The sequence below is a fragment of the Pogonomyrmex barbatus genome, unplaced genomic scaffold, assembly GCF_055798465.1.
Source record: "Pogonomyrmex barbatus isolate J1 unplaced genomic scaffold, ASM5579846v1 scaffold2, whole genome shotgun sequence".
In the NCBI taxonomy this organism is placed as follows: Eukaryota; Metazoa; Arthropoda; class Insecta; order Hymenoptera; family Formicidae; genus Pogonomyrmex; species Pogonomyrmex barbatus.
In genome coordinates this window covers 8,630,580-8,642,950 of record NW_028297116.1, presented here as the reverse complement: position 1 = coordinate 8,642,950, position 12,371 = coordinate 8,630,580, and the positions used below count along the sequence as shown (strand labels likewise).

At 39.2% G+C, this 12,371-nt stretch overlaps 1 protein-coding gene across 1 annotated transcript in view; it reads right to left on the bottom strand.

Annotated features, from left to right (window-relative positions):
• The window catches only part of LOC105427595 (uncharacterized), a 128,751-nt gene extending 123,022 nt beyond the window's left edge, over positions 1–5,729 (bottom strand). Inside the window, exon 1 of the mRNA XM_089075898.1 lies at positions 4,614–5,729. The gene's annotated coding sequence lies outside the window, so the exon portion shown is untranslated. The remainder of the gene's footprint in view (positions 1–4,613) is intronic.
• Positions 5,730–12,371: the final 6,642 nt, after the last annotated feature.

Here is a 12,371-nt window from a genome sequence, read left to right as displayed (position 1 = left end):
TTTTGCGAGGATAAGAAAGTGTTCGGTGACAATAATTGATTATGCATATGACAAGCTCTCTCTTTAGCTGTAATTAATTTATACTAAATTAAGGAGCAATATTAACTAGTAAATTAAAAAAGTTATTATTGCTTCAAGAACCTGCGTTTTCTTTTTTAATTACCTCTCGAGAAATATCTTGTATCTCGTAAGCCAGTTTACCAAAGAGAGATTATTGCATCAATTGGCGAAGGCTTTTAAATTTTTCCAAGACTGGATGTGCTTTTAAAGATAAAAGTATTTACATCGACTTATGATGGGAAATCATAAAGACTTATGATGAGACCTCTTAAAGATAAAAAAGAAACTGCTTTGTATCAGGCCTTAGGATCAAACGTTCTTGAGAAGCTATAAATTTAACTTCTTTCATATCGAATCGTATCCTTTGTACGAAGCATAAGCATTCGTTCATTTATCGATAGATGTTCGAAAATACATACTTAAAAATCGTAATTCAATCTCGACAAATGTGATGCGTTCGGAAACGATCGATGACTTCTTATCAAAATTCAAGGCGACGAATGCCTGCGGGAATCCCGGGATTTCTTGCGAAAGTTTCAGCACTTGATGCGATTTAAGTTCACCGCGAATCGTGTAAGTGACGAAGGAATTAATGATCCTTTTGAAAACTGGCGAGAATATATCATCTCGATTCGTCGTCGTGAGCGAGCATGAAAATTCATCCGTGAAAAGTTTCCCTGCTTCATCTCATCGAATGGTTAGAAAAAAAAAAAGGCAGATCGCTAAGAAGGAGGACGAGGGGTATAGGTCCGATTTAATCTCGCGTGCTCATTCGTGTGTCCGTAACGATAAATTTATCATCCTCGGGTTGAACGAGACACGCCGTGCAGCCAACCTGTATAAATGCAAATCACGATCGCGGAATGTTTTACCGTTTCTATCCTTTCGGCTCCGTGGTTCGGAGCGAGTTTAATTGCAGTCCGTAAATGTACGATTGTCTCTCTCTTTCTCTTTCCCTCTCTACCCCCCTTCTCTCTCTCTCTCTCTCTCTCTCTCTCTCCTTCTTTCCCTTTTAGAGCAGTCTCTTAATTATTGTAATAAGATTCACCTTGATCGAACTTCCACTTCGCGCTTCGTTGCACGGCGTTATAAACCCGTTTCAACGAAGTGCGTATATTTAGGAAGTTGCAGTTAACGTGGAGTAACGAATTTAACGATAAGCGTCTTTGAAACGCGTTAGAGGTTTGCGATTACATAAAATGTTGTAGAACATTTAATACTCCGTTCTTTCTCGGATTTTTAGATTTAACGAAAAAAAAAAAAAAAAGGAACGCATACGTATTTCGTTACACGAAATGCAATTTGCGAGAATGCCAGGAAAAAGCCTGGCAATTTCAGAAGTTATTTATGCAAATGCCATTTCGCGATTCCAGTTGCCAAACTTATCTTCGTTCTAAACTACTTAAGTGTTGATCCTATTAGCCCAATAAGCGAGAACTGCCAGTAAGGCGGCGGTGGTTGTAAAGTACTTCTGAGACTAATCAGTTACTCCGCCTCGGTAAAATGGTAATAAGGTAAATCATAGCGAGGTATAGATAAATCGTCCAATTATTGATCACTTAAAGATATCTAGTCTCTTCGTTGTAAAATGATTTATGAAGGTTCTAAAATCGCGTATCATAATTGTAATTTTCTTCAGACGTAATGAAAATGAATTATTCATGCATCATTTATATTAGTCTCTATTTCTCTTGTACGGAAATGTACAATTACACGGATACTTTGTAAATCACGCAAATTTTTCGCTTTTAACAAGACGGGACGTACAGTTGCCTTTGAAAATTCACCATTGTCGCGGAGAACAATGCGCTGTTCGCCTACGCGACAATATAGATTAAGCGTCGAAGTCACATATAAATCTCATAAATACAAGTGGTCAATAACTATGCAGGATGCGATTTACCATGGTTCTTATCAAGGTGAGCCCCGCGATGGCAGCTGGAGAGATTGATTTTATCCGGCAGCCACTTTCCAATCCGTGGCTTTTGTCCTCGCTTTTCCCACGTCGCATTTGCACTGCGTCGTATCTCCGCGCGATACATCGTCGTTTAATAAGAAATGAAAATTTCAACAATTGAGTTATCGTTCCGAGCGGGATTTCCATTTAGCTCCCGTCGAGTAGCTAGATGACATTAAAATGAATTGCGCGGCAAACAATAGGGGCTATGCGACCCAACAAATTTGCCATCGATTGTTAAGCATTCCTAGCATCCTCGTCCAGAAGCGTCAATACTTGAACGATGTGGCAGCCGGCTCAAAGTACAGCAGGGTTAACCGACGTCAACGTCGAAACGTTAACAGTTTCTATTTGCACGGACAGCGAAATGGATCAGTCCGCCCATCATTTAGATACACCCTATGCCATGGTATTAAGCTCGATTTCCCCCCTTGAGAACATTCCACTTTTAATGGCTCAATCATGAATAGCAGATTTTTTTTGACAAATTTAAAATCAATCTTTCCTCGGCAAAAACGATTAAATAGATTTGTAGCTAAAAAACCCCATTATTTAAATTCCACTGAATTAAGGTCCACTCGTGTAAGGTAGAGAGAAAAGCGAGATTTTTTTTTATTCCACTTTTCATTTGCATCCCGACAATTTTTAGTTCGTTAAACGCTATTTATCTTCGGTCGCCAACAGCCAGCGCTCGATAATTGTCATAATTTTAAAAAGCTCGTTTCTTTATTATTTCATTATTATCGATCGTACATATACATACACGCATATATCGTGAGTTGAATGCTCACACAGCTAATTGAAATATCTCTACGGCGTTTCTTTTTTTTTTTTTTTTTTTTCGAACGGTGTATTGAATGAACCATGACTACTACATGATTACACTCGAACACGGTAAACCGAACCTATGAAAGATGAATGGAAATAAAGCGCCTTTAGCGCGATCAAACGAATGCGCGAACACGTTGGATGCCGGAAGGAGCTCGAGTCGATTTTTGTTAGAGCAACTCGACGATCTTCCTCTTCCAGCGATTTGACTTTCAAATTTCCTCCACCGCGGAAAAATGTACTCTCCACCACGGCGTTGGTGCTGCTCGAGAGCATCTTCGAGGGACTACTACCTTATCATTCTACCGTCGTTGCAACCCTCTCTCGCGTTAGGCAAGCGGGCATAAAAATGATCGCTACGACGGGAACCGTCGGTTGCACGGAGATTGATTTGCAACACTCGGTTCAGAGCGGAAAATCGCCATCATCTCGTGCCTTCCGGGTAACCACCGAGATAGAATTCACATTTTTGAATACGGCTGTACTTCATCCCGCTGTCTTAGCCGCAAATCATATCCACTCGATATAATATCAGTTATGAGGTGTGAACTCACCTAAAATCTATAAGCTGCAAATAATGCATCACCATAATTGAGATTCTATCTAATTAACAGAGCGTATAATTGAAAAATGTGGAAACGTGAAATTTGAGATCGTCTGTCTAATTTGAAAGAGAGCTTTAATTAATAAAAAATGAAGTTTATTTTTTTATTAATTCATTTTTTTGAGAAATGTCAATATTATCACGTGACTACAAAAATATAATTGAATGATTTAATAAAGAGTCAATGCGAAAGGTACATCGCGATTGAGGAAAAAAATAAGAATCGGGTAAAGAGATAAATTTCGCCGGTGAATAAAAGATTTTTTCTCTTTTTATTTCATTTTTCAACAGTCCAGTTCGTAAGCAAGTGCATGCTCTGATTGTGAAAGCGGAAGTCGCGCACGAGAGCAAACGGGGCGGTATGAGTAAATATTGATTGAAACGGTTGAAAGGACAATCTATATCGCGTGCGGGGTGCGTCCGTATCACGTGATGCTTCGGACAAAAAAATCGAGAAGAGTTTAAATATTGTTCCATTAATTTAAAGGCCCTTGTTCTCACGTAAAATAAGAAAATCTTGTTGCTCCTCGGCTCTGCGTGATTAATCGCGATCGAGGAGAAGTGCGCGATTCGGCACTTGGCGGTCACGCGACGATCGTATATTCGCAGCGAAATGGCGTAAAATGCGCCAGATTATATGCAGTATTCGCGGTAGAAGAACGACTCGGCCGGGCGAAACTAATAGACGATAAAGTGCCGCGATCAACAGTTACAAGGGGGTAACTCGGATGGAATGCATGCGATCGGCCGGGCGCGTTTTGCAGTTTCCGTCGGTGTAAGCCGCGCCACTTTACATCCCGAATTTCAAATACCCGTGAATTTCGTTTTCAAAGGCGCGAATTTATCCCTCGCAACCACAAGGCATGGATTCCCGACTCTGAGTAGCAACTCGTGGGTAATAAACCGCGAAATCTCGGGATTATCCCGTTTTCTCCGACTTAAAAATTACGCAAAGATATTTGCCGTCCTCCGTTTTATCTTCCGACTCGTAACGCGGAGAAGTAATGCGAAATATCGCTCGCTCACACACACACACACACACACACACACACACACACACACACACACACACACACACACACACAAAAGTGCGCGGATACATTGTATATGTTTAATGTGACGTAATAAATGAAAATCTACGACGTCCGCGTGTTATATATTTACCACGCTCGAGTATCATATTTTCCACCCTCTCTTTTTCTACATCTGCCCGTTTATTTTCCGCGTTCTTCTTCGGATCAATGTAAACTATCGGCAGAAGAAATATTCCGAGTTAAAAATACAGGAGCGAAACGGGCGAAACTTCCATCTGCCGTTAGTGGTTTCCGATATAGGAAGTAGGCGGCTCACTCCGACCGCGCGCTCTCTTATACGACACTCTTGTTCTTCTTGTCGGGATACGGTATGGACCGAACTACCGGGCGAACTAAGCGTCGCTCCGTCAACGCCATCGAGGAATGCAGAAACTCCGGCATTGCTGACGGCGTCCGCGTTCGCCGTGTGTTTATCGTCGCTGACCGAGAAGAATGAGAAACGCGCGATATTCGCCTCGTCGCTTCGTCCCAACGGCCAAAGTTTTTCCATTATTCGTAAAAGCTGTGCATTTCCGCGGAGGTGGCGCGGACGAGAATGGAGCTTAGCGGAAGTGCCCGGGCCGGTCGAACGAACCGATCGTAGAAGCGACACTGCAGAGAAATGGAAGGCCGCTGTCTGACAGAGGCGAGTACGTGGGAAAAGTTACAATCGTGGATTATGAAATACATCGCGCGAATTAATGTCGCGCGTTTCACTATCCCGACACGTCGCGGCGATATTTCAGCATTTCGTTGGATATCTATATACCTCGCCGAACAACACCTCCACGACTCGCGCCTCCCTCCCTCGCTGCGTGTCGTTAATATCGCAAAGTTCATCGCGAGCCGCGCGCCTCGAAAAGGCGCGCTGGCTGGCGACGATTTAATTTTATCCTTATTTACGGTTAACGCGAAATATCTCAGAGAAGTCGTATTTCGCGATTAGAGTTTTTTTGACAAATCTAGAAAGGGATTTTCTCTTAAACCACTTAAAAGCTTCGTAGAAGGGAAAGAGAAACGGCCCTTTTTTATATAAATATTATAAAAGGATTTATCTACAAAGGATTAATTTTTCTTTTGCTTTTTATACCTTCTTAAGGTACGTATCATCCCGACCTGTCGCTTACAATTTCATAGAATTCAGAAGCTATTTATATCTTTACTTTGAAACAAGCGTTCTTCTTCGTAGCTTGACATTCAACGCTGAGGGAAAATATATGACTATATGTATACGTACGTATATTTATATATACAGAAAGAGAGACAACGTGCATTATGATGGCGTGCAGGAAGTAGAAGTCGTCAGATATGCGAACAATATACTTCACATTTTTTTGTTCTTTTCATTTTTTTTTTTTTTTCCATCGAGGAACGGCGGAGTAAACGATTTCCCGACACGTACGCAACAATATTCGCTGGCTTCGCCCTTTTTTCCACATTTTGATACGTGTCAGCTCGTCCTGCGAACGATGGACCGGACGGTACGTGAAGTGGGAGGGGGGAAAAAAGCAACGCAACACAGACGATAAAAGGGAGAGGAAGCTGCCGAGAACGGCGATTGGCAACGGCGGGCTTCAATAAGTGTCCGAGTTCGCTACAATAGCTGTTGCAACAAAACGAATCGCAAATATAACATATCACATTATTAACACCCCAGCGGCGTAATTAAATACGAGATTTTACGCCTTGACGTAACGTAACAGAAAATTAAATTCTCTATTAATGAATTCTTGTTTTATTAAGAAAAATAATCCTGTTACAGCATTTATTAAAATTACATCAGTACCATGAAACGAGAACACTGTATTGCCTCTGTCGCTAGTTTATGAATAATCATGGCAATAGGCGCTTTCCATTTTACGATTTTGTCGAATGTTATGATTATTCATATCAGCCAAAGGCGGAAATAATAAATAACAGCTGTAAAATGTATTTAAAGTTTCCTGCAAGTCTAATATATGGAGTGACCTAAAACTATCGGATATCCCTTTGTAGGCAGATTTTTTTTAACCAATTTACAGTCGATTTCTTCCTTCCAAAAATCAAGAGAGATATTACCATTTATTTCAACTTTCCAATAATTTTATATCATGTATTGAAACTAAACCTTAAATTAAAATTTTATTAAAACAAATTCCATCTTCATCAATCTTAAACTTGATTAAAAAATATAATTTTATTATCGATTTATATTACATTTTAAAAATTTTTGGAAAGTCTTTCTTTTTTTCAACCCTTCATAACTTGAAAATTATCGATACCTTGACATTTTTATTAAAAAGATAAATTTAGATTGACCAAAAAAATCCCCTTAAAAGCATATCCTCTATGGAACATCAGAAAGCATCGTACATTGAATTAACAAAATTATTTCCAATTAGATTAATGCTGTTGAGTCAAGTTAGCATTTTTTTCTCAGTGTAATTTTAATACTTAATGATAAATGAGTAAAATTAATCGTATCATGTTAAAACTAAGTTAATCCTTAGTTATATCCGGCCCTTAGTTATTATCCAGGTAAATTAGACCTGATACCCAACTAATGCCCATGTGGTTATCCGAATCTAGATTACGGAGTTGAAGTAAAATACTGATGTGCAATCGGAGATCTTCTTTGGTATCATTTTTATTCCATCATAGCGAAGGGTATTAATATTTTTTATTTAATGTTCTTTTTATTTCTAAATATCCTATTTCCTATTATTTTCCAAATATCAGTGTTTAATTTGATATTGAGGCATAAAGCATAGATAAAAGTATCGATTTCGGGGAATCATTGTAGATGTTACACATTTACATGATAATTCGCACGTACTGCTTGTCGCATTGTCCCAGCCGAGATAGAGAAATTCCCAGAAGACCACAACTAGCCGATCTAGCCGATCTGGGGCAAAGATCATCGTGGCTGGTAAAAGGGTAGAGACGGCAGGATTCAAGGCGCTCGGTTTTCCCCCATAACTGTCGTTGCAGTTGCGACGTAATCGAATCGAAACTATAATAACTTTGTCCCGAGCGCGGTACCTGGCGGTAAACTCGATTTATCTCCGAGAGGAGCGACGACAGTCAGGGTCGGCCGGTGCGAGTGACGAAGAAAGGCCGAGGAGGAGCAAGTAGTCCGTGTGCCAAAGGACGATCGATAGCCACGCGGCGGACCGATTCTCTCGTATTTTCCTATCCTTTCATAGTTACGGCCTGGTGGGAGGTGCGGGGGAACGTCGTCGTTTTATGGCTTATAAAGCGGCGGTCGACGAGGCCCGGTTCTTCGGTTCAGGAAAGAGTAAGAGGGAAGAACAGATTTGCCCGTCATTTGCTGTTAATGTCTCACGAAGCGTTTACGTCATTTGGTCCGGCGTCAAGTATGATGGGAAATTGAAAGACGTTGATCGATATATTATTACCACGCGGAAAAAGGTGGTACGGTAAATCGATCGAAAATTTTCAGGGATACATCACGATCATATAGTCAGACGGAGAAAAAAATGTGAAGAGGATTTCCTAAATATTTTTAGCTTTCTGTTGAAATAACTTTTTTATTTCAAATTAATATTTCAATTTCTAATATATCTATGGTTGAAAGAAAATATACCGCGCGGTTCTGATTTACATTACCGGTATATATCACTCGGATCGATAAAATTGTCTCTCATCATTTATATTTTCTCATTGTTCATTGGCGAGCATGCAAGAAAATATTTCTTGCTAGCTAAATTTAAAACGATTTTATTATCATAAATATCTCAGTACAATATTTTATAATACAAACAGCGTACCGTAGAAAATCCATATTGATGTAGTAAAGTATACGACCTTGGCCAAGGGTCGTGTAATAAATAGGAAGTTAAATTATGTATAGGTGATGTATCGGCAGTCACTTCCCACTGTATTTTGAACGAAATTCCATTCTAACAAAAATTTAATGGAAGAGAAAGAACGGGGAATTAAGTTTGAAGAATTCAGACGGACTCGGCAGTCGCTTCATTATACGCTCCGCTTTAATTAGGAATTTCATTATCGAGAAATTTAATATAAAAAATTAAAAAGGCAGCCTGCAAGGTTATCACCTGTCAATTTTTCATCCATCATTATTGCGATTTTTAAATATTTTTATCATGGATCGTTTTTAAAATATATTTTCTTGCGACATTTGCAGTGGAATAGATTTTTGTCGGTAAGTTAAGGGGAAACCGACCGTCTGGGTCAGCCGAGGACAATACTTTGACAACGCCGGGTAATATATGCCCGATGCTAACCGCCGTATCCGACAAGAGGGATAGAGAAGAAGTCAACGAATGGCCGAAGAGATATGATCGCGAGATAAAAAGTTCCGGCGAGGACGATGGGTTTCCGTCTCATCGCGTAAAAAAGGCCGCGGTATTCAATAAGAGCGGAATAATTAACGCCGTCGTAGTGCACGTGTGCCCTTGGTGATAAATCTCCAAGTTATATTGGCGTTCGGAAACTATGCGGATGCCCAAGCGGAGTTTAACTTTAACGATTAACGCGCCAACGTGACTATTCGCTTTCGACCGAATGAGACTCGGGATCGAGTCGTCAAGTCCGCGAGAAAGGTATAATTATTACGTGTGACTTCCGGCGAACAGGGGTGGAAGGAACGTAAGCGGATTATGTGACCGAGTAACGACGTTTTGCGAGACGGCAAATGCGAAAATAATGAGATTCCCGTTGAAAGCGACCGCGTGTAAACACACGCGAAATAATTTCATTTTGCGATCGAGATTCGCATTATCTCTCACGTGACGTGGCTATAGAGTAATATAAATGGGGAGGCGTATATACAGATAGGGCGTGCGTATATATTTAAATTTTATTGTGTGTGTGTGTGTGTGTGTGGCTTATTTAACCAGGTTTTTAATTAAAATATATATTTGCGAATTTATTTTTGTAACAAAAATGTATATTTTTCTAATTATATATGGAAGTAAAATTTAATTACGGTAAACATAATCATTATACACTACGTGTGCGTTTGATCCTAAGAAACGTTATTCCCTAACGGTTTCGTGCGTGGATATGGCGCGGAGGAATTATTGGAGCTCTCACCTACGAGCCGGAGCCTAAGCAGAGCCTAAGCTGATGCTGCACTGTGCGGAAAAGTATACAAACTCCGAACTATCACGACGCATGTCATTACCCCATCCAGTTAGCGATGAGTAGCGTATGATTAGCGGAGCGATAATCCTGTTTAGAAATTCTTTAGGAGTCTGCGAGCGTAATTACTGATTTTAATGAGCTTGCCGTAAATGACTAAAGACTAAAGCTTCCTTTGAAGGCTTGAGGCATGCTTCCGCATTCTCATTTCATCCTCTCCGTATCTGTCTTCCCAGTAGAGTCAGCCCAGAACCGCCGTTCTTGTTTCTTTCGTTACAACAAATAGATCGAAACGCGGACGCGATTATATTATCCTCATCCCGTGTCTAATGCAGCTGGGAAATCGTATTCCCAAAGGAAGCGAAACCGCGAAAAATAATGGCCGAGATCCATTAGATTCGTATACATCGGGCACACTTATCGAGGTAACAGCTTTTCTTCTTGAGAACGTTAAATAACATTAGAAGAGGAGGAAGCGTACAATTATATCTCTCACGAAAGTAGAAGTGGAAATTCATAATGTATAAATCCTGCGGGAATCAATTCATTTAAATGTCATATTAGATTAGCGTTATCCCCGCTATTGTTGCCGCGAACGCGAACGTACCGCGGAACAAATATCACCGCACAAAATATCACCGCAACGGGTGTCTGACATACTTGACGTGACTTTTGCTAACGTGGAGAAGTTCAGCAGGTTTGGCAGCACACCGGGCGGGCTTCCGTTGCTTCCGAGCTGTGGGAGCTCGTTCTCCTCCTCGTGAAACTTAACAGGCACTCGTCTGTAAGCTTGCATATGCTGTACATGTGTACCTGAAAGGTATTGCATGCCTGTGCAAGCAAACAGCACCGCGCGCGGCTACGCGACGTTATTAATTAAGTTAGTGGAACATGGAAAAATGGCTGGTTTTAATATTTACGCGGAAAATAAACAAATTTTTAAACGAGCTTTCGAGGTAAAAAATATTAACAAATAAAAGTGAGTAAATAATACGATGAGACGTATCTTTCCATGTCACAATGATCAAAAAGAAGAACGCAATTTCGTCTAACGTATACTTTTTAATTGATAACGGAAAATTGTCCATTTTTTTTTCTGGACGGAATAACAACTGAATAATTTCGATGAAAATGAAACAGATACATACAAGGTAAATAAAGCTGTAAATACAGTTTAGTGAACGCAAATTATTTCGTTGAATATTATAACGACAATTACGCCCGCAAATGATAGTGGTGCGTAATATACGTGGAAACCCGTATGTATCGCATCAATAATTGTTATTGATTGCCCAATAAGCCAAATAGTCTATAATATTATTTCGCTAAACATGTCACTCGTATTAAAATACTATTATTTATCTGAGTAATCCTTCATATGATAAGGCTTAATGGCCGATTAACTCGCCATTAACAAACACGCGGCAACAAATTGTACGTGCGCTTAACATGCAGTACTAATTGTTCCGAATTAAAATGCATTCGTAACGAGGTAGAAAGCAGCCTGATGCTCGTCAGAGTAACGAAACGTATAACGCGATCACTTTTGCCGATCCTTCCTGTCTCTCTATAGAGCTACGGCGTATAGCGATCGATATCAGGAAATTAGATGGCCAGAACACAACGTCGGAAATTAAATCTAAACTTTAGCAGTAATCTAAATTAATTATTTTCAGGTATTAGAAAACGTCATTGTGCGATGAGAGTCTCTCGTAAAATAGTTTCTCTTTCTTAAAAGCGGTAACTCTATGTAATTATTGTTATTAATACCTTTCAATAATAATTTCAGTGAGCTATTATTATTTATTCTGACAATTTTCTCTTTTCCGAACGAAATCTAATAGTAATAAAATTATTGTACCTTTTAATAATAATTTCCGTGAGTTATCGTTATTTATTCTGACAATTTTCTTTTTCCCGAATGAAATCCAGTAGCAACGATCGTAGCTGCTGTAATTGACGCGAATTAATTGACTTTATGTTTTAAATCAAACGGTGAGAGATGCCTTTCTTCTTTCACGGAATGAGACGTATACTCGGCATGGCTACCTCCGGCTACAGCCATTTCACAGACGATCGCATTCTAGCTTTATATATGTCATAAACGAAATGTCTCGTCTCGCGAAATCTTCATGAATAAAGGAAATGGGCGTTCGGAGTAAAGACTGTACCCTTTAACCAAGAAGATAATTTATCCTAATGATCATCCTAATGATCAGGTCTCTGTATGCATTACGCATATTAATGTATATGAGTACGTATCTTTTTCATAAAGTTATTTTAACAAACTGTTAATAAATAGTTTCGCACATTAAAAGGAAATTATTAAGGAAATTGTTACGAAATACAAATGCATGTCCAAATATACAAGGCACTTATTCAGTTGTAACCCAGTTGTTTCTAATGAGTTTCATGTTGACCATTACTTCCTTCTGGAATATGACTTTTGTTTCGAGAACTCTGTGTACATACATCTGTGAAATGATGAAAAATTTTTCTCCTCTATATTTATATTTACACGCCATTTTTACCATCATGCTTGTTTATTTGAAATTATAAATGTTTATTTATATATTTATATTTACAGAATATTAAATTGCATTAAAGGAAAAAAAAAAGAACAAGAGTACTGCTAATTTAATTCTGTAATAAATCGTATTTTTTTTTATGTGTAGAAAAAAAAACATGTCCTTTAACTTGACTCATTTTTTAAACTAAAGTGTCTGCAATGTTCTCCTCT